The sequence below is a fragment of the Haliotis asinina genome, chromosome 3 (genome assembly GCF_037392515.1).
Source record: "Haliotis asinina isolate JCU_RB_2024 chromosome 3, JCU_Hal_asi_v2, whole genome shotgun sequence".
Taxonomy (NCBI): Eukaryota; Metazoa; Mollusca; class Gastropoda; order Lepetellida; family Haliotidae; genus Haliotis; species Haliotis asinina.
The window spans coordinates 13,100,657-13,124,976 of record NC_090282.1 but is presented as its reverse complement, the minus strand read 5'-3'; the positions used below and the strand labels follow the sequence as shown (position 1 = coordinate 13,124,976).

Sequence of the window (24,320 nt, the reverse complement as noted above, 5' to 3'; positions counted from 1 at the left end):
TTTGCACACCAAGTCCCCATACAAGATATACTGAACACACTAAACACGACCTGTCTAGACTGGTCGGTTCAGGTAGCTTCAAGCACAGCTCCTGTCGGTACTTACCGACGTCGCAGTCTGATATGGTTTTAAAAAAGCATAAGATGTTGCTGAAAGCCACTGGTACAGATGTAGTACGGTCAGATAAAGGATCATCTTCGGGTTTTGCTAACGAACAAGAACAAATTACCCATCACTGTCAAGATCACAATTATTATAATGTATACAGTATAGGTTGAGTGTTTAAATGTGAAGGGTGATAAGTGTGGAGTGAGGACTTGTGAGCGAGGGCAGTGATGCAAGCGTTGAGCTATTGTTCGGATCTGAGGTGTGCAGTAGGAAAGACTATTGTATGTGGCTGGGTAGTAGGCTTGGGGTCAATCATGTAGCTTGGGGGGTATATAAGGTTTGATTTGAAGATTGTGAGTTGGCAACCAGTTGGAAAGTGTATGTGTGTGAGGTTGGCTGTTTTCCCTATATATTCAGCTGGTGTGAGTATTATGATTTTGTGTTATCTTGTGATTGAATTGTTTGTATATGTATTGAAGTTTAGCTTTCACCTTATAATATGTAATATGTGCCATATTATTGCTGAAGTTTGGAATGTGAAAGAATTGTGATTTTTAATGAAAGCATTTAGAATGTTCCTAAGCTAGTATGATGGGGTAATAATGATGTTCAGACAACAGTTATGTGTAAAGTACAGTGATTGTGTGGTATATTAAGTGCTGTAAAACAGCCCTGTAAACACATTTTGTATGTGTAAAACCCATATGTTGTGTATGTGTAAAGATACCATGTACATGGTGTGCTTTTTGTATTCAGTGTCCGGGGTAGGTGTTACACCCTGTAAGGCTGTCTCGCCGATCGTGAGAGATCGATATGCCGCCTGTGTATAGCTGAACTGACCTGGGTGTGTGGGGAGCGTGCCGTGCCCCACCAGTAAGGCTGCACCGTTTGATCATTGGGGATCAAAGTGACATGCCAACCAAGTGTGTGAAGAGTAACACGCAGGGGAAGGACCCCTAATATACCACCGATATCATAAACTGTTTGAACCCCTACGTATGGTGACAGGACAACAACATCGATTGTGATGGGAACAGTGAACCATAATAGACTGATTTGTGCTTTCAATGAATGGTTATTGTCGATTCCATCTTTAGTGTGAATAATATAAGTATATGATTTGTGCTGTATTTCTTTAAAGATATTTGTAGTGTTGTGATATTGTGAGTTGATGGGAGTGTTGGTATGACTGTATGTGTGTATATTTGAGTGACGTATGATGGGCATGCGTGAGTGTGCAGGGAAAGAGTACGAGGGTGTTTGATGAGGTGATAATGCAGGTGTGAAGGCAAACTTAAATGGTTTATTGTAAATCAGGTATATTTAGTTAGTAAATGGCATTAACTTTTAAATCTGGGGTTTGGTTTTTACTCTAGTATGTGACATTTTGGTGGCAGCGGTGGGATGTAAAATCTTCCGTCACATCGTGAGTAAAAATTGTTTGGACCATAAGTGATAATGCTGTGGACTTGAGATATATCCAGCCTTTCTCGGCTTTCAACCATGTGTTGGCTCTCGGTTGGCTCTAAGGTGTTCGAGCCCCTGCGTTAACTTGGCAGTGAATTGTGAAGTAGTGTAATTTTTTTTATTTTGCCAGGAAATGTAAATGATGGGTACATGGGAAGTCAGATTTTAGTGACAGTTTTGTTTTTACTTGGGACTGTGGGTTTGTTTGTTACCATGGACTTACAGAAAATTGTTGATTTTGGTGAAAGTTTAGGTTATACGGGAAAGGACTTACAGTTGTTTGTGAAAGAACAGATTGACATTCAGCTGGCGAAAGAGCAGGCAGAAAGAGAAAGAGAGGAGAGAGCGAATGCACGGGAAGCTAAAAAGTTTGAACAGGAGTTGGAGAAGGCTAAGTTGGAGAGAGAGAAAGAAAGGGAGAGAATGGAGGTAGAGAAGGCCAGAATAGAAGCAGAGAAAGAGAAAGTAAGACTACAGGTGGAGTTAGAGAAAGAAAAAGCTCAAATAGAAATGAAGGAAAGAGTAGAATTGGAGAAAATAAAGAAAGAAAATAGTATGAGTGGGGTTCCAGAAAATGGTACTCCTTCTCTCTCAGGTAAGCCTAAAATGCCTAAAATGCCTCCTTTTGAAGATCAGAAAGATAACATTGACACCTATTTGCAAAGATTTGAGCGTATAGCTAGGACGCAGGCGTGACCAGAGTCTCAGTGGGCACCTTATCTGAGTACACTTCTGAAAGGTAAGGCGTTAGAAGTTTACTCCCGGTTAGATCAAAATGATGCTGAGAAATATGAAGAAGTGAAGGCAGCTCTGTTGAAGAGATATGATATGACTGAGGATGGATTCCATCAACGTTTCAGGACAGGTAAGAGAAACAGGTGAGACATTTTCTCAGTTTGTGGTAAGAATCGAGAATTATTTCACCAGGTGGATAGAGTTAAGTAGCACGGAGAAGACTTTTGAGGGAGTAAAGGATCTCCTACTGAGGGAACAGATTCTTAATAGTACAGGGAGAGATTTGAGCATATTTCTGAGGGAAAGAATGCCTAAGACAGCCATGGAAATGGCTAAACTTGCCGAACAGTTTGTTGAAGCACGTGGCACAGGATGTAGCAAGTTTCAGAATCCTTTGTATAGCAAGAGTAACAAATATGTTCACCCAGATAGAAGTAAGGAGAAAGGTTATGAGGACAGTAGAAAAGTTAAGAACACAGATGACAAAAGAGAATCTAATAAATTTGTTCCTATAAATCAGAGGAAATGTTATACTTGTGGTGAGGTAGGTCACATGGCGTCTCGATGTTCTAAACCTCACGCAAAAGGTATGAAGGTTGCTAGTATTTGCCAAGAGGGCTCTGTCGGGATGGTACAGGATGGTTACATAAATGATGATCAAGGGGGTTCACATGTGGAGGAGAATAAGATCTCAGAGAATAATGTGGGGAAGGTAACTTCAGGCACAATGTGTGGGATGTGTGGAACAATGCCCATTTGTCAAGGTAAAGTGTTTGATCACACCGTGCAAGTGTTACGAGATACTGGTTGTAGTGGAGTTATTGTGAGGAAAGCTTTGGTGGATAAACAGCATTTTACCTCAGATACCCAGACGTGTGTCATGGCAGATAGTAGAGCAGTTGTAATCCCAGTAGCCTGGATTACCATTGACACTCCCTTTTACAGAGGTACTGTTAAAGCAGCGTGTCTTGAGACTCCTTTGTGTGATTTGATCTTGGGTAATATTCCTGGAGTTAGAGCCCCTGATAATCCCTTCCCAGAACTCACAGAACCAGTTTTAGCAGTAGAAACTAGAGGTTAGAAAAGAGTGAGAGAAGAAGGTAAAATCCCGATGAAAACTATGGAGTCAGTAGGTGTTTCTTTGAGTAGAAATGAGTTTATGGAAATGCAGAAGCAGGATGAGAGTTTGAAGAAAATGTGGAAATTGGCGGAAGAGAACAAGGTCAGAAACACTACTCAAGGTACATCTGGTTACTTCATTGATCATGGCTTGTTGTACAGAAGGCATGTTTCTGCTAAAGTCAATAACAGTAAACCAGTTGTACAAGCAGTTGTACCTATAAGTTTGAGAAAGGATGTTCTGAGAGTATCTCATGAGGCACTGATGGGTGGTCATATGGGTAGCAAGAAGACTTTGGATAGAGTGACCTCACAGTTTTACTGGCCTGGTGTACAGGGGGATGTTAGACGTTACTGCATATCCTGTGATATTTGTCAGCGTACTACACCCAAGGGGAAGATCAGCAAAATCCCGTTAGGTACAATGCCATTGATTGAGACTCCTTTTGAGAGAGTAGCAGTGGATCTGATTGGCCCAATATACCCAGTTACAGACAGAGGCAATAGATATATTTTAACAGTTGTAGATTATGCAACTAGATATCCTGAAGCTGTAGCATTGCCTAGGATTGAGACCGAGTATGTGGCAGAAGCATTGTTGGAGATATTTTGTAGAGTTGGCGTCCCTAAGGAAATATTGACAGACATGGGTTCCCAATTTACCTCTGCGGTGATGAAAGAAGTTAGCCTCTTGTTATCATTGAAACAGTTGACCACTACACCATATCACCCCATGTGTAATGGCCTAGTTGAGCGATTCAATGGCACTTTGAAAACCATGTTGAAAAGGCTAAGTGCTGAACGTCCTCAAGATTGGGATAGGTATATACCTGCACTTCTGTTTGCTTATAGAGAGGTACCTCAAGAGAATTTAGGATTTGCTCCTTTTGACCTATTGTATGGCAGGAAAATTAGAGGTCCAGTACAAATTTTACGTGAATTGTGGACTAAAGACATTGCAAATAATGAGGTCAGGACTACTTATGAATATGTAGTAGATCTCCAAAACAGGATTGAAGATACCATGCGTTTAGCGCATCAAGAACTTAAGAAAGCTTCTGGAAGGTATCAGAAATATTACAATGCCAGGTCAAAAGATAGAAAGATGGTTCCAGGTGACAAGGTATTGGTATTGTTACCAACCAATCAGAACAAATTATTGCTACAGTGGAAAGGCCCATACATCATTGAGGAACGGTTTGGTATTGGCAAGTATCGAGTGAGAGTCGGGGATAAGTTGAAAACTTACCATGCAAATTTATTAAAGAAGTATGTTGACAGGGAAATTGCTGTGAATACAATGATGTGTGATGTAAGTATTGCCAGCTTACAGTACGTAGGAGCAGGGTTAGTTGATGTTCAAGAACCAATGGACGAGGTTAGCTCAGGTTCAGAACAGTTGGATGTCATGACAATTCCTCTTACTGCTAAAGAAACATATTTGGACGTGGACATTTCTCCGGATTTGACACCAGAGCAGAAACAAGATGTGAGAGAGCTAGTTGCTGAATATCAAGATGTGCTCACAGATTTACCTGGTAGGACAGACTCTATAGAATACAAAATCAAGTTAACTTCTACTGAACCAATCAGGTCCAAGCCCTATCCTTTGCCCCATCATATGCGGGAGGTGGTTGCTAGAGAAGTAGAGTCCATGTTAAGTATGGATGTGATAGAACCATCAGAGTCTCCTTATGCTGCTCCAGTAGTACTAATCAAAAAGTCTGACGAGAGTTACCGTTTCTGTACAGATTTCAGAAAGTTAAATCAGATATCAGTATTTGATCCGGAACCTATTCCATTGGCTGAGGCTGTATTCAGCAAGTTGAGTAAGTGCAAATATCTGACCAAAATTGATATTAGTAAAGCTTATTGGCAAATTCCCATGGAGGAAGGGAGCAAAAAGTACACTGCTTTTATCACCCCTGATGGGCTGTATCAATGGAAGGTTATGCCATTTGGGGTTGTGAATGCTCCAGCAGTTTTTTCGCGGTTGATGAGAAAAGTCCTAAAAGATATTCCCAATGTTGATAATAATATTGATGACATCATAGAAGGAACAGAGGACTGGGAGAATCACAAACATAGTCTCAGAATGGTGTTTGATCATCTCAGGCAGCATCATTTGACAGCGCGCCCTTCCAAGGTAAAGATAGGGTATACACATTTGGAATTCCTAGGTCACACTGTTGGGGAAGGTCAGTTAGCTCCAAAGCCACACAATTTAGACAAGATTCTGAATCTGGCCCGACCAGCGACGAAGAAACAGGTAAGAGCCCTGATAGGACTTACTGGTTATTATAGGAAGTTAATTCCTAACTTTGCAGCAATTGCAGCACCACTCACTGATTTGACAAAAAAAGGTAAGTCAAACAAAGTTGAATGGACCGAATCTCAAGAGAATGCTTTTCAGTCACTGAAGAAGTATTTGTCAACTTTTCCAATTTTACGGCTTCCAGATTTGCACAAACCATTCTTAGTACGCACAGATGCTTCTGATGTAGGGATAGGTGGAATATTGTTGCAGGAGCATGAGAATGAGAAATTTCCCATAATGTTTGTGAGTAGAAAGCTACTGAAAAGAGAGAAAGCTTACTCCACTATTGAGAAAGAGTGTTTAGCAATAGTGTGGGCAGTACAAAAGTTGACGAGATATTTGTATGGGAGGGAGTTTGTTTTAGAAACTGATCGTCAGCCTCTTGTATGGATGAGTAAAGCTAAGCTGACGAACGGGCGAGTCATGAGGTGGGCCTTAGCTTTGCAACCATACCGATTCCTGATACGTGCGGTGAAAGGTTCTGAGAATGTTGGTGCTGACATGCTGAGTCGATGTCCACCATAAGCGATTTATGCCTTATGAATTATGTTCACAAATGTACACTCTGTGATGTAGAGGCAGGCAACTGTACATAGTTCATGTGATCTTGTGAGTGTTATAACTGTTTCCTAAACAGTTATCTAAGGACGAGGTATTGTCAAGATCACAATTATTATAATGTATACAGTATAGGTTGAGTGTTTAAATGTGAAGGGTGATAAGTGTGGAGTGAGGACTTGTGAGCGAGGGCAGTGATGCAAGCGTTGAGCTATTGTTCGGATCTGAGGTGTGCAGTAGGAAAGACTATTGTATGTGGCTGGGTAGTAGGCTTGGGGTCAATCATGTAGCTTGGGGGGTATATAAGGTTTGATTTGAAGATTGTGAGTTGGCAACCAGTTGGAAAGTGTATGTGTGTGAGGTTGGCTGTTTTCCCTATATATTCAGCTGGTGTGAGTATTATGATTTTGTGTTATCTTGTGATTGAATTGTTTGTATATGTATTGAAGTTTAGCTTTCACCTTATAATATGTAATATGTGCCATATTATTGCTGAAGTTTGGAATGTGAAAGAATTGTGATTTTTAATGAAAGCATTTAGAATGTTCCTAAGCTAGTATGATGGGGTAATAATGATGTTCAGACAACAGTTATGTGTAAAGTACAGTGATTGTGTGGTATATTAAGTGCTGTAAAACAGCCCTGTAAACACATTTTGTATGTGTAAAACCCATATGTTGTGTATGTGTAAAGATACCATGTACATGGTGTGCTTTTTGTATTCAGTGTCCGGGGTAGGTGTTACACCCCGTAAGGCTGTCTCGCCGATCGTGAGAGATCGATATGCCGCCTGTGTATAGCTGAACTGACCTGGGTGTCTGGGGAGCGTGCCGTGCCCCACCAGTAAGGCTGCACCGTTTGATCATTGGGGATCAAAGTGACATGCCAACCAAGTGTGTGAAGAGTAACACGCAGGGGAAGGACCCCTAATATACCACCGATATCATAAACTGTTTGAACCCCTACGTATGGTGACAGGACAACAACATCGATTGTGATGGGAACAGTGAACCATAATAGACTGATTTGTGCTTTCAATGAATGGTTATTGTCGATTCCATCTTTAGTGTGAATAATATAAGTATATGATTTGTGCTGTATTTCTTTAAAGATATTTGTAGTGTTGTGATATTGTGAGTTGATGGGAGTGTTGGTATGACTGTATGTGTGTATATTTGAGTGACGTATGATGGGCATGCGTGAGTGTGCAGGGAAAGAGTACGAGGGTGTTTGATGAGGTGATAATGCAGGTGTGAAGGCAAACTTAAATGGTTTATTGTAAATCAGGTATATTTAGTTAGTAAATGGCATTAACTTTTAAATCTGGGGTTTGGTTTTTACTCTAGTATGTGACAATCACTATAGAAGCTAGACAAACATATCTGAAAAAACTCCATGCATGTCATAAATATACTTCGGGATAAAGGACTCCCCGTAAAGACGCGTACGGTATCAACACGTTTTAATGGTTCAATAATCTGAAAAATGTCACTTCATTCTTAAATTCCTTTTTTATCGTTGTCACGGTGTTGTATCTTTGGTCAGTATATCTTCAAATATAAGACAAAAATTTGTCAGATGAACACTTTGTTCTGTGCCTTGTTCTCTTTGTTTGCGATCACTGACTGGAAAGGATCCCCATTATTATCCTTTTGGTTATAAGAGAGGAACTAAAAAATATAAAGGATACAATTATAGAGAAATGGGAAAAGATGATACTGTTTGACTCTTGCACGGCGTAAAAGCGCGTGGTAAACTTATTCACTAGTCAGCCTCAGCAAGTTGGATTCTAGTAATAATAAATCAGGTATACTAGTTTGCTTGTTGTTTAACGCCGCACCCTGCAATTCTCCAGCTTTACGTCTGTGAATATTCGAATCTGGATTAGACAATTCAGTGATGGTCATCATGAGCATTCGATCAGCAGTACTGTTTGTAATGTATATAATGAATATATATTATTACCACATATAGATACATGTAGGTGTTTGAACACGTCTCAACTCAGCGACTCAGTGCAGCAGTGAGTATTATCGACCTTCGATAGTGTTATGACAGTGAATTTTCTGTAACTTGTATTGTTAATTAAGCAACAATTATTATTGGGTCACCACACGTTTATTGTTTTGAATGATAATTATTATGGGTCACATTCCGTATCATAAATGTTCAGTGACATTAGTATTTTATCGGCAGGCCTTTAAGGTAATTCTGTAGAGTTACCTCCCTTTGAAAAAGGTAAACACTACTGTTCTAGAGCATTTCACGTTAGTCGCGATGGTCGTATGTGCTCTAATTTTCGGGAATTGACTGAATGAATGTATATGTATAGGCTAGTTGCCGTGCTGTCGACACGGAAATACTCACAGATTACTAGAGTATACATATATCTTACTGCTTCCGTCAACGCTTGATCTTCACAACCGCTGCCCGACTGCTCGCTGCCTTACATTCTGCATAAGTGTTTCTCACTGTCACATCAAGGTTTCGGTAAGCTGACATTACATTTGTGACCCATTACCGTAGATTGACTCATTCGTATTGTACTTGAAACCTCTCTTGTGTATCTTTTGTATCTTGCTGTTTTTGCTGAATACAAATTCTTGAAAATCTCAATCTTCTCAGTGTTATATATTTTGCGGGTTCTGAAGGGATTTCGTACTCCTTGTGTCACGGCACCTTTTTAACCGTAACAACAGAAAGGCTGTTCTGTATCGAGAAAGCCATTGAACCATATTTTAATTGCTCTGTTGCATTCATTTATCCCAGCCGTGCAGCTAGATATGAAATGGCTCCCTTTGTTTTTCACCTCCTATATTTATATATAGGAACCGTTCATCAACGAAGGAAACTTAATTACAGAATTCATCACGAAATTCATTTGCTGTTGTGTGGCATAGCAATCCACATTGTGAAGGGTAAGCCTTTTAGTAAATGACGTACTGTCAGGATAAACAGAACCATGAAATTTGCATTTAGCTTCGCACGAAAATCCGGAAAAACGTCGAATGATTACTACAGAAATGTAGTAACTGCTAGTCAAGAAAGTCTAAGAAGTTGAAAATCAATGTATGATAGGCAGGTGGCATTTGTACGTGTGAGGTACTTTCTACGTCGTTGCGATTCAGTGAGGTATGGGTGACATTTTTTAATGAGAACAAGACTTTGTTGTCAATCATGAGAACGCTGTCTGGAAGTTTCCTAACGATTTTGATAGTTTCTTACTTTAACGTTAAAGTTTTCCAGCCTTAACATTAGACATTATTAGCTGCAGGAGGAAAGAGATCGTGTGATTAACTGTCTCCGTGTCATCAACCCATACGTGTACACCTTATTAAGTTTGGGTATTTCAACGTCAAATTCTAATGACTGTAAGGCGATAATCCTTGGTTATTTCCTGGTGTTTTCCTTATATAGTATCTGAATTTGCTCCAGTGATTGTGCTGATAAATTAATGTTCGTAATTTGTCCATAAACCCATCACTTTGAACCAGAAACTGTTTAGCAAACCGAACGTATATCTGAAGAACAAAACTCATAGTCAACAACAGCCCCGTACCGTTGGATCTGGTATGCTTTGTATGTGAACTGTAACATTTGCGAATGATGGTAGTACTAAGACATAGGTATTGGACGCAGTAGTTCAATTATTAAAGTCAGACATATCGATCGTATCTTTCAATCATTCAGCAAAATTTACTTTAAGCGGCCAATTACACACCTGAAATTGCAGCAGTTTCACGTTTTTGTTCTGAAACCGGTATGCCTATTCTGTTTTGAGATGCACGTAATTCAGAGTGACTGGTTTTATAACACTACTAGTATATAAATCTATCTTATAAAGTCAGATATTAAAAACAATATATACATGTAAAAAAGTGACACACAGACTCATTTATATTCGTGTACAGGCTCTGTGTAATTTAGCCTAATGTTTTTGTCGACCTTGCTGTCACCAAACTGACAAATTTATACGAAATGCATATTGCATAGTTGATCTAAACTCATGGGCAAAAGAAACTTATCACCCGACATTATTTGTGTTAAAAACGACAAAAACAAAAAAATGTCAGAAAGAATGTTTATATAAGAAAGATAAGCCATTTACACAGCAAAAACTGTATTTGTTGATGCCCTGTCAATGTTCATGCATGCAGGAAGTGAGGTAGATGACACATGGGGTGGACGTGAAAGTTTACACAGAGGATTGCATTCACAGAGTGTGTGGAAAACTGAATCTTGGAAGTGTCTGAGCACTCAGTACCTAGTGTGTCCACCCCTTGAATCAATGCACGCTAGTACACGTCTCCGCATTGATGTCGTCAAACGCCTGATGACGTCAGGAGGAATCCTCTGCCACAGTTCCAAGAGAACTTGCTCCAATTGTTGGCGATTTGCTGGTGGTTGCTGTCGTTGTCTTAGCTGTCTGTCGAGATGATCCCAGAGGTGTTCAATGGGATTCATGTCTGGGGAACGTGCTGGCCAGGGCAAAACGTTGATGTTGGCGTTGTTGAGGTAATCTTCAACGATTCTGGCAGTATGCGGACGTGCATTGTCCTGTTGCAAAAGAACACCTCTTGGCTGTTGACGCACAAAGGGCAAAACAACTGGCCTCAAGACTTCGTCCCTATACCTTTGGGCTGTCAGATTTCCATGCAGGATGACAAGCTGTGTCCTCTGATCAGCACAAATCCCACCCCACACCATGATACCACCTCCTCCAAATGGGTGCACCTCTTGAATGCAGTTCCTCGCCAATCGCTCACCTCTACGTCGGTATACACGGGCTCGGCCATCATTTCTGTACAAGTTGAAACGACTTTCATCAGTGAAGAGCACTCTCTGCCAGTCACGTCGCTGCCACCGACGTACTGTTCGTGCCCACTGCAGCCGACGTTGACAATGTTGGCGGGTCAAGGGCATTCCACGGAATGGACGGCGAGCTCTGATACCAGCAGCACGGAGACGTCTTAGTACGGTTCGTCTGCTGATGCGGTGTCCCAAGGCTGTGGTCGCCGTTGACGTCGCTGTGACGAATCTGTTCCGTAGGTGTATCGTACGGATATGGCGGTCTTCGGCGGGCGTCGTAACCCTTGGTCTACCTGATCTTGGACGGTCAGTGGTCTGACCTGTCTGCTGAAAACGTCTCAGGAGGTTGCTGATTGTTGCCTGGCTGCAGTGGAATGTTCTGGCAATCTGACGTTGTGACGCCCCCATATGGGCCATACCGATGGCCCTATTGCGTTGCTCCGATGACAGTCGTGGCATAACTTTGATATGCTTTTTGATAATGCATGATTGCACTGTCGAACAGCTGTATGTATGCAACCAATGTGCACGAGAACTTTTGGTTACACTCAAAAAACCTTTTTCACTGTTTTTCGTGCTTTCACGAAAATCACAATATCTCGGGTTTTTTGCTTGCTACTCAGCTTAAAAATGTGTTTTAGCGAATGTTTTCTCAGTATGTTTTACCTAGTTCAGTTTTGTTTAGAAGCGTAAATGGAAATTTTAAAGTGATAAGTTTCTTTTGCCCATGAGTTTAGATGCATGTATACTGCAAGGTACATGGCTCATAGAAGGCTTATACAAACAATAGATGCGGTTGGGATTGGAAGAATGGTATTGCCAAGAAAGACCAACGTAGAACAATGTTTTTACCCATTATCTAAAGGCAACGAACCGTATGTTGCATGCTTATTGAAAACCTTGAAACAAGCTTTACTCGATGTTACTGGACCAATTTGGCGACCTGCCAAATCATGAATCTGTTACAGACTTTACATTGGAACTATGTAATGATTACACGAAGCAGAATAGCCAATGTCTGATACATTGCACGGCACCACTGCAGATTGCAGACGTTTTCATTATCGTTATCTCTTGTACCAGGTGTATGTTTTTTACTCCTATATTTCGATATTTGATGGCCACAGACACTCATCTGACACACGTGCACATGTGCCAGAAGCAAACGTTATGTGGAGTTAAAGGTTACGTTAGTGGTTTCCTGGGAAATTACACGAGGACGAATCGATGGTCAAGACTGTTCAGTTATTTGCCCAACTGTTGTGTAAAATCTCTGCATGTAGGCACTATATTATACTAAGAAATGGTTGAAATCACGAATGATTTCTATATGAAAATTAGTTTAAATCACGACAAGAATTAGAAATGTCAATAAAATCGAAATGACTCTGCGCACAATCCTGCAAATATATCTTATATATCATATGCAGATGATACGAATAGTGTTCGCTGAAACCTTCTCGCCTCGCTTGTGGCGCCCGTAACAAACAAAGACAAACCCATTTTTGCGTGTAAACACAAACATCCACGGTAGCGTAATTATGGGAGATTGCAGAGACTGTAAACACAGGAAAGACCATTGTACGATTTGGACTATATCATGGACATGTATTTAAGAATCAGTATGATCTACTGACGATGCCAACTGCACGCCAAAAGAAATGATCATGTCGAAGTGTGTCACATGACAAGAACAGATTCATATTGCAATTCAAATGGTTAATCCCTTCCCTCACAGCTTCAAGATCCGCACACATAATTACTACTCAGATGAAACTACTATCCTTTATATTACATCCATAACGCCCATGGGAGTGTAATATTCCCTTTTGTACATCTCCCGCCAGCAATCAAAATAGCAGTAGTGATCGCATTTCTTTAATTCCCGACACTATCTTTAATATCAGTACTTTTTGCGTGTTTTGCGGTATGACTGAGCATTCAAGCTGGTCCATGGGATCAGCAATGTCACACACTATCAGAGGCAGGAGCGATTCTTAAAGAGGCATATCACCAAGTCCGTGCATCGACTTTTTTATCGACGCAGTTACTGAAAGGTTACATCTGGAATGAGGCCGGTTGAAAGAATGACGTCATAAGTTCCAATAATGGTAGTAAGCAGACGCTGGTGTTTAAATGAACCTTGAAATTTAATGAGCATTTTTAAAGGCCATTATTCGATTTAGAAGGAACTGGCAGTGAACGGAAGGAGCCCTACACGTTTCGCTGTTAACACCAATAGGTGTTATTTATCCTTTGCCCAGTAAAGATCCAGGATTAGCATTGAGATAACAAACAGGATCGCGGTTCCTCATTCTCGCGAGCCTGCTTGAAACTTGGCGTCGTATGAAAATTACGTTGACCAATGTTAATAACATCATTCACTGGATTGTTTGGTCGGGGATTTACTGTTTTTATGCATTAGATCGCTGGAAGAAAGAAACGAGATGCCGCATGGTTAGTGTGTCAGCTCGTCACGCTGAAGACGAGCATGGGTACATGGGTACAAATGTGTGAAGCCCATAGCTGGGGCCTCACTGTCATATTGCTGGATTATTGCTAAATTCGACGTAAAACCATACTCACTCATTTGACTGGATTCTGTGTATAAGAAACATCATAAATTTAGTTATATATGCTGAAGTATTCCGTCCAACTGAAAGGCCGTACTGTAACTTTGTAAAACAAGACGCAGTCATTCACTCACTGGCATTTTCGGATTAAACTGAAATAAAACAATTCACGACACTCATATCCTTTCCTTTAGAACTTGCAACATTTGAACTTCAACCTTATATTCAAATTTGGTATTTCTCATTACAAACAAACCAATGACCTAAATGGAAACTGCCTTGCAATATCCGGTTCTGTGGCAACTTACACTGTTTACAAGAAACACAAACAAAGAATGGTAAAGTGTGTGAATCCTTGTGTGACTTTGAGATCAATACACAGAACTCTTTCTGTGGATCGGATGGAACAGCCGCATAAGGCCTCGCACGCTGCTAGGCAGTTTTATCCGTCAGACGTGTTTGAATGCAGTGATCGTATTCTCCAATCCACGATTCGCACTGATTATGAATTTGTGTCTGTACCATTCGCTTGCTCGAGGCATTAACAAAAGTGTTGAATGTCTGAGAACTGGATCATACCTTTCTCATAATGAAGGTAGCACTTCGTGATATGACTAGATTACTTGTTCTTCGAAGTGTCGTAGAAAAGCAAATAATTCCCTCGCTCACAATGAAATGTGGTCAGAGTCTGCATCACACACGGCGCCTTATGAAGACTCCATGAAGACTTCCTTTCCCTGTCCTAGGAATGATAATAGGTATATGGTATGAAGATCAGGCCCCACAGCCACATCGTTCTTTGATAGCCATCTTCCTCTCTTCAAACCTGTTTTGATCAATAACCTAACTGAGTCTAACTGAGCAACACCTACTCCATAGAAATGTGCCTACTCGCTTCAAGTAATAACATATCCCTGTTATCTTTATGCACATCTTTGCATTCACGCACAGCGAACCAGTCAGCCAACCAGCCAGCCAGACAGACAGACATATATTATTACATCTCGGTATATATGAACTATATGAACCTACTTTGTAATGACCAAAGTTGTTTTAATTTATCATTGGTAAATTTTATTTTCTGTTTTAGTTTTATTTTCATTTTTCCCAAATCATTTGCTTTTGTGAAATGATTATCAATAATGTGTTTTCCACATCTGGCTTTGACCCCACATTTGCTTAGTTTGAGTTAGACTTTATATCAAGGGGCTGGTAACTCTCCCGCCAGGGATGGGTTACTCTAGATATTCCTGTTTGGACCATGTGCTCGCTTCTTGATGCAGCACCTTAAGCTTGAGATGGGAGCTTGAGGACCATATTACCCACAAAATAATGGTAGGAAATCAATTTCAAATACTTAGTAAATGTTTTACTTTAAAGAAAGAATTGAACCATTGAACTTCAGTGTGTTGGATCACTAAGGAATATATGAAGTCAACCTAGAAGGATTCTCTGTTTCTTACTTTCACACAAACATACGTTGCATATTATTGTGTGGATATGTTTAATTGTAAGATATATGTAAACTCACATGCCTCCGTCTGCGGCCTGAGTTGAAATGTAGTTCAGTAAAGTTAACTTCAGAAATGCACTTATTCCCGAATCATTCACAACACTTCATTTTCATTTTGTTTATTATGAATTGCAATAATGATCTAAGCCATGTCTAAAGCCTCTTTCCATATCAACTGTCATATATGTACGTCCTTACGATAGAAACACTTTCAGAAACAACTTTGAAGTCCTTGTGATGAAGAGAAGGATATGTATAAATCTGAAATCGGAGATGCTCTGTGAAATAATACAGTTGTCTCACTGGCTCCAAGACATTTAATGACACATCAGTATCATAAGTGGAAAGTCACTGATTTGTGAAAAGCTGATGACAGAAGGTACTTTCGTAGAAAAATGTTCTTAAGTAACTTGAATATTCACTCTTTGTAGTTATAAATCAAAGAAGTACTTGTGTGGGGAATTACTCATCTTCCGGAAGTGCAATCTTAAAAGAGTTGTTTCCCTCTTGAGCCTGCTGTGCACGTAACAAGGATATCATAATGATGCAATGTTCTTATGCGGCTAATGTGCGTCACTAACAAATTTCATTTGGAATATCCATGACAACGTATAAGGTATTGTGTAGATCTGTCAGGTCAAGAGTGACGAGGGGCCGTAAAACATTCGCTGATAGGGGCGATTGTATTACGTCATCACATCGTTCGTAACAATCAGGTTGCAAAAACCGAAAACATGAATTTGATAAACAGCTTTCTATACCCAACCTTTTTCTGGTGTCAGGGTTACTGAACCGAATCAAATGTTTTCTATCGACAGCAGCTGCAATGAAATATATACAACATTTATAGTGAATGAGTGAGTAAGTTAATATTTAACATCACATCGGTAGTATTTCAGCCATATCGTGACGAACATTTTTGATATTACAATGTAATATATTATGAAAACCTGTCGTCGGAGGACAGTAAAACAACTAGAATATCACAGGTACAATTAAATCTAGTGTGGGAAGTTAAAACTAGAAGCAATATTTTGACAATATAAACTGCTGGCTATACATCATCAGCTGTAGGTAGATCACCATATTAGGCACTAGAACATTTAGAGTTGTTGTTCAGTTATATGTAACTATCCCAGCGTCATTCTTATTTTCGATAGGGAAATGTACTTATAACGATAAATGTATTATTGTCCGTTTGGCACAAAAGCGCACCGAAAACGGACTCGAAAACTAATAAACTAATACTCAATGACACGCTGATCATTATCCAAACATCAGGTCAATTCTGTGAGAATTTTGCCGAATTTTGTCTTATAATAAAAAAAAGTTTTTTAACAATCTATCATTAAAATATTGACACAGTTCACTGCTTGTTGCGAGGGAGGAGTGCAGAAAAAGGGACAGCCAGGTGTCCATAAGGCACGTGAGCAACTGGCGACAAAGTTATTTATTCATTAACCTGTGCCGTGCCGTCTCCATCTTTCCTTGCACACGTGGCTTTATTTTTAGGCCAAAAATGCTGGATAAACCTTAGTTAGTATGTTGTTGTGATTACGATCAACGTTTCCTTGAATTAATTTAATGTTTATTAGTTTTCGTGTTCGAGTACAATGCATCTGTCCTCTTTTGAGCCACACAAGCTATAATGTGTATGATGAAGGTGTTTGTTAAATAGGACACACACGTATCAGAATTCTAAAAGTCTTCCTTTGGATTGATTTCCATCTGTTCAAATGTTTAGCAGGCACGTCACGGGGTCATCAATACCTCAACAACTTCTACGGTGTCAATGACCTAAGCAGCGCTCTTATATTTGAGGAAAGAGGCTCCACTCAAAAAGTGCGCTATCCAGAAAGATGCGTATGGAAGCCCGAAATCATTACTCGCTTTTTAGTGAATGAATTGAAGAATGTGGATGTTTGATTTAAATCAATGCATTTGCATCACAGGGGGGTGGCTTTAACACCCGAATTCACAGTATACCTTCTTTGAACCAGGAAATATGCTACAAAAACTCTGTTGACAAGCATATGGTTGGTTTTATTGTGCATGTTGTCTTTGCATCCCACTAATATTGCACTGAGACTACATATTTATGCTAACAGGATGTAACAAAGGATATTCTATTATCACTTAGTCTGCTATATTTACCTACAACAATTTGCACCCCATACCAGCTTAACAAATAGGAAGAATGCAAATACGTGTATCGTGCCGAAATGCATACCAAATGCAAAACAGGGACTTAAATCAGCATCAATCACTTTCAACTTCCCATGTATAATGGATCGTACGGGATTCACCTCTGGCAGAGCTGCAAGGCAATCTATTTCAGTTCAAAGTCGCTCCTAAATATTTATAAACAGTGTGATCGTAGGGTATGAGAGATCGTTACTACTTATAAACTATGTCATACTTCTGTCTTCTTTCAGGAATACGGAAGCTTAGTAGGGCCATCATGAATTTTGTTTAGTCTCATTTTCTAGGACTTAGTATCTCTCCTAAGTAGGACTTAGTATCCCCGACGTATTACGAAATATCACCCACGTAGGACACTATCTCCTACGTAGGAGTTGATCGATATCTGTTAGTATACATCTATCTAAATTGGTTTCACTGTTTCAGTCACTTTATAGTCTACAACAATTGTGTTTCATTCGCTTTTACAGTCTACAGTTATGTGTCACATTTACCATTAGAGTCTACTTTCCTGTGTGCCATTTATTAAACAAGAGTCTACAGTTTCATTCACCATTTGACTCATGTGTTCAACTAATCGTTGCATAATGCTGGCATGTGTTGGACGGACTGCTGTTCTTTACTGCATGTGTGTGTATGTGTGTGTAAATAGCCCAAACTCCATAAGTGCAGTTAGATCAAGATTTACGTTACCCTAATGTAACACACACAATAGCACTGTATAGTAACACAGCGTTAGTGTCAGAAGTATTCACTGACTTGGATTTCTACCATCTAACGTCCTGCATAACCAAACATTTGGAAACTGACAACTATGATTCACGCATTAAACACAACACCATATTATTCTGTGTATCTTTTCTTCTGGAATCATACATCGGTGCATGGTTATACAAACTGTATACGAGGCAGATTACATTTTAACTGCCATATGATATCAATATTATATCAATGTTTGGGTGGACAGGATACCCGTATCCTGATGAATGTCACGGCAATCTCCTACATCGATATAATCATAGAAGATCGCATTCATTGTACAAACGTTTTCAGATCCGCTGCTTCAAACTGTTGGATTCCATGGAAGAATAGGCTCCAGTCATACTTGTCCTGAGATCTCACTTGATTGGGGAACTTTGGTTATGTTGTGTGAGTCGGGTAATTGCGTGCCTTGGAACTCTCGGTGACCGATTTAATCGCACTAGATTATTTAGAGGTTTCGCGATATTGACAAGGCAGCATTGACACGCCCTGCATTCACTGTATTCATTAGTGCAGTAGTGTGTTTCTGACACGCCTAAAGGACACACACACACACACACACATGCACACACACGCACACACACGCACACACACAAACATGTACACGTCCTTTAGGCGTGTCACCCTACATGTTTGGAATATGTTCGATGAATTTAAAGGTAAAACACAACCTTCAACATATGTCCTTTCTTGCACTGATATCCAGTATATAAGCCAACTGTGGTCATCACCAAGACTCCAAGATTTCGGACTTAGATCATGGTGGACTTCCGTTGACAAGTTATAGTATCATAGCAGGTTGTGTCATATGTGTCAGAAAAGATTATTCATGACCATATAGCTTACTGCTGTTTAGTTCAGTCTGTTGTGTCTATGGGAAATATTCTGCACTTCTCTCTTCCTCCGATAGTCTCGCTTTGTGAGGTTCGGAGTATCAAAACAGTACCCACAAAACTGCATGAGAAGAAGTTTCACTAACCAACAAAACCTTGTGTATTTGCTGAACATGTACTGCTCACAGAAATGTTAGTCGCATGTTGCAGTGGGTCTTTACAGCTCATTTAATGGTGTCATTTCGTTCCATTGTAACAACTGTCAATTGTACTACACGCTGCACGTTTGACAAGGATGCGGTCTGAAACGAAAATGCATCAAATACTCTGCGATGGAGTATATGCTAACTGAATTTACGTTTTATCATCATTTAAGGCCAGGCACATGAATGTAAAACGTTCAGTGATGAAGGGGCTCAGCACTAAGTAGCCCATCTGCGTAGCCATATTCAGAATTCCTTGGTCATCCTGAACTAGCATGCCTACGTTCACACCACATATGCATTTCAAAAGACGATACCGGTTAAATACTCCAGCTGTGTTAATGTGTTAATGCAACATAGACAAACAAAACACGAAACGTTTTCAAGTCATTTTGTTCCTGATGAAGACACAGGTCTAAACTATTGACGCCATTTCGGAGGTGCGTTAAATGTTTTGAAAGAACAATGATGAAATTGTTGGATTGACATCCGATTAAGTTTACAGCACGTATGTAAGTGAACTGTGTTGATCAGGTCATATTATTTAAGGAACGTTCGTGATGAAGGTAGTTCATGCTGTTTATGTTGACTGTTCACTCTTTTCTGACACATATGACACATTGCTGACATGCTGAATACACATGCTGATTTCATAACAGAGTTCCTTTCTTACATGTGCTTAATATGCAATTACCAGAGACATCATGTAGTGCGTAACAATCTTTTATGATTATGTGTGTCAGGTATTGTGTGGCTGTATAAGGCTAGAAATAACGAACGAAGCTTGTGGAGTGATTCCATTGCTTCATCCCATCACACGTATCACCTACACATGCATATGTGTCTGATTAGTGTTCTAACATCCAGTGTATTAGGGAAGCACGACCAAATGGCAGTAGACACGTTGAGGAATTTCCAAATTTGTACGAGCGGGTTACATGCTCCAGATATAGCCAGAATCCTTCATTGGGCTTCCTGAGGTTATGGAAAGGTTTTTGCGCCTGTAGGTATGATTAATATAATTTTCGTAACATTTAAATATCATCAACGTTGCATATAGTGTGCAAATCGCCATAATCCTAATAATCCCATGAAACATTTTGCTATGTTCATGATTGTTGTTCATTCACATTCCGAAATACCTATCTTCTCATGTGGTATAAAGCTTTATCTTCCATAGCGTTAGGATGAAATTAAGAAAAAAAATAAACGATATATCACTGTAAATGACGCAGGTGTTTTCCTCAGATAGAAGAGCTGTTGCTGTTTTTCTACGTCTCCTTTTGGGTACGTCTCAAACTGTTCAACTAGTAACCCCGCACCTCACAGCGTCGTCAACAGCGCTACCACGTCAAAGTGTCAGCCACTGTTACACAATCACTCTCATCTTTAAGGGATCGGGAATTGCCGGTTTTGGTCCACCCCTCAAAAGCACATGTTATCCAGGAAGATTGGTAAAAAGGTCCTTGCAAAAACAAACAATCCGTTACTCGGAGTTTTCGTGTCTGAATGCGAGAATGAGGATTTTTAATTGAAATCGATTGCGTTCAATCACAGAAGAAAACTCACTGAGTCTCAGTTAAACAGTGGACTTGTTTAGTTGCAAAAAGGAGTGTGCACACAAAACTGTGAGGATGTTAATTCATAAAAACCTCTGAACAGGATAGCTGTTTCTTTTGTAAAGACTATTTGAGAAACACAACATTGTTTTCATGTTTACCAATGTGTGGTTTCGAACCCTGAACATCAGTTGTCTTTACCCGTTGGGGCAAACCAGTTCCCAAGGCATTATATATTGAACGCACCAAACTTGTATAGACTGACCGGCTCACTTAGCATCAAGCACCCCTTGTAAATGACGACGTGGCAGCCTGGTGAAAACCTAAAATATTGGTGAAAGCCACTGGTATGCAAGTAGAAAGGAGAGATAAGGGTCATGATCGGGTAATATGTGGATTCAAACTTTTCACAAATAACTTAGTTAACCATCACTAACAACAGCTAGATTTGTGACTGTATTCGAATGAAGGTATTTCTAAAAATCCATGCACATCTTCAGTATTTTAGGATAAATGTGTTTAATCAACATTGTTGAATGGTCCACTAAATCAAGATTTCAGAGATGATATGTTGGCTCATGTTGGGAAGGCTGTCGAGAAGCATCCTAAGTTTCTTACTTAAACATTAGGCATTATTTACTGCAGAAGGAAACACGTCTTACGATCCTCTATCTCTATGTTATTATGTAATCGGTAAGTTCATACCATGCATATATTAGGTATTTTAACGTCAAATTCTAACTGCCGATAATCATCACTGCCAGTAAAGCATATTGGAGAGTCGTCAGGACTGCATATAGTGTTCAAACAGAGCACACACACACACACACACACACACACACACACACACACACACACACACACACACACATACATATATATGCTTCTTTTTACAATGGAATTCCAAATTCATACTGTCGATCAATTTAACTTCTAGTAGAGAAAATTGCCCCATGTTGCACGTACTTTAAACCACCATATCTACATACTCTTAAGAGATCAATACCCCTTAACTCGATTAGGTATTTACGATTACTAGCACTGGAGATAATATGTTCGGATATCGTGTCCAATATCTAAAATGTATCATGTGTACTTTTTAAACATATTTTGATTGTATATGTTTCCAAAGAGTTACATACCGTCGATATGGACAAATTTCAGGATAAAGATTTGGCTTTTCTTTATTGACCTTGCTTTAGCGGAACCGACAATTTACATTATCAAGAAAGCTGATCTAGATGCATATATGTATTGCAAAGAGCATGGCTCCAAGTGTCCCGTCATCATGAAATCTTGATAAAATCAATGTAAGTGTGATTAGGAAAATACCATTGGGCCATGAAGACCGACATACAGCAATGTTTCGGCACAGTATCTGAAGTTAACGAACTGTATGTTGCGTCAGGCAGTGTTCATTCAGAGTTTTTAACTGGTGTTCTGTTCACCAGACACTGAGATGAGCTGCTAGCCAGTTTGAGCCGACATTACAGGATCAATTTGGCCACCTGTCAAATCATGATTCTATTGCATACTTTGCATCGGAACCATGTCGTGATTACATGAAGATAACTAGCCAGTGTTTGATACATTGCACGGCACAACGGCTGGTCGTAGACGTTATCGATATTCAATATCGGTACCTATTATGTGTCAGATGTGTGTTCGTCACTCGTATGTTTCGATATTTGATGGCCCCAGACACGTATCTCTCACACATGTGCATGTGTCTGAAGTCGTGATGTGGAGTTACATTAGTGGATTCCTAGGAATCTATGGTAAAGGTCGTTTAAAATGTTATGTGTTGAATCTACACAGGAAATATTACGAAATGGCTGAAATTGTAAAATGAATTGAACTGAATACGAACATTAGATTAAATCACGGCAATGTTCTGTCGGAAGACACAAGTTACAAGTTAAAAGTACATTCGGCTGTAACCGTCTTAGACAACGAAAACTCGGATCGATCGTGCACAAAATCCATATAGAGATAAAAAAGGTGAAATTTTCATGCCCAGCAGTCGGTATCCGTCACAAACACACACACAGACAAGTCAATTGTTTGACTATATATGCAAACATACATGTAAGAATAGTTGTGATAAATTTTAAAGTTGTCAATAGAATAATAAAGCAAACGAATTGTCTGATAAAAGCTGTGTCCATTGTGCAATTTCGACTGTATCATGTACGCGAAAGAGACTGATCATATATCAAGTGCGTCATATGACAAGAACTATTCCTATTCATTTGGTTAATCCCTTCCCACACAACGAGTAGTATTCCTATTTTGCATATCTCCTTTCAGGCAAACAAACTGCATTAAAGCTTTGCCAGCAATCAGAAGAGCAGTAGTGATCGCATGTCTCTAATTCCCGACACTATCTTTAATATCAGTACTTTTTGAGTGTTATGCGGTAGGACTGAGCACTCAAGCTGGTCCATGGGGTCAGCACTGTCAGAGAGTATCAGAAGCAATAGCAATTCTTAAAGAGGCATATCACCGAGTCCGTACATCGTCTCTTTTATCGACACAATTACTGAAAGGTTACATCTGGAATGAGGCCGGTTGAAAGAATGACGTCATAAGTTGCAATAGTGGTAGCAAGCAGACGCTGGTGTTTAAATCAATCTTGAAATTTAATGAATTTTTAAAGGCCAAGAACTGACTTAGAACGAACTGACAATGAACGGAAGGAGCCTGACACGTTTCGCTGCTAACGCCAATAGGTGTTCTTCATTCTTTGCCCCATGAAGATCCAGGGTTAGCATTGAGATGACAAACGGGATCGGTTCCTCATTCTCGCCAACATAGTTGATCATATCAAAATAATTGCTAATTTCATCATTCACTCTATTCTCTGGCACGGGATTTACGATGTTAGACCATTAAATCGCCGTAACAAACAAACAACACACTGTCAAACGGTTCATCCCCAGTGGGCTGTTTGCAATCGACATTGCATAAAGCCGGTGTTTCATTTGTTTGGACAGAGGGGTAGTGGGGGTAGTTGACGATGGAAGCGTCCGTCCGGGTCTGGGTCCGGGTCTGATTCCCCGCATGAATACGTGTGAAGTCCATTTCCCCCACAGTGGTATTGTTGGAATATTGCTAAAAGTGACGTAAAGCCATACTCACTCACTCTTTCGTTAAAACCCAAGGACCTTAGATTCAAATGAATCTAAGTGACTAAATAGAAATTGCCATAAAAATATCCTACCCTGAAGCAACTTACACAGTTTACAAGAAACACAAGCGAAGAATGGTAAAGTGCATTAATCCTGTGTGATTTTCAGACCAATATACAAAACCGTCTCTGTGGATCGGTTGGATCAGTCGCCTAAGACCCCCCAGTTTGCTGGGCAATTATATCAGTCGTACTTCTCTGAATCCACTGATCATTCTCCAATCCATGATTCACACTGGTTGTGAACTTGTGTCTATCATTCGCTTGCTCAAGGCATTAACAAAAGCTTGAGAACATTATGAATGTATCAGAACACTGGATCACACCCTACTCTTAATGAAGCTGGAACCTCGGGCGATGATTGATGTACTA

General features: G+C 39.9%; 1 pseudogene; it reads left to right on the top strand.

Annotated features, from left to right (window-relative positions):
• Nucleotides 1–1,504: 1,504 nt before the first annotated feature.
• On the top strand, nt 1,505–3,391 carry LOC137277464 (caldesmon-like; annotated as a pseudogene).
• Nucleotides 3,392–24,320: the final 20,929 nt, after the last annotated feature.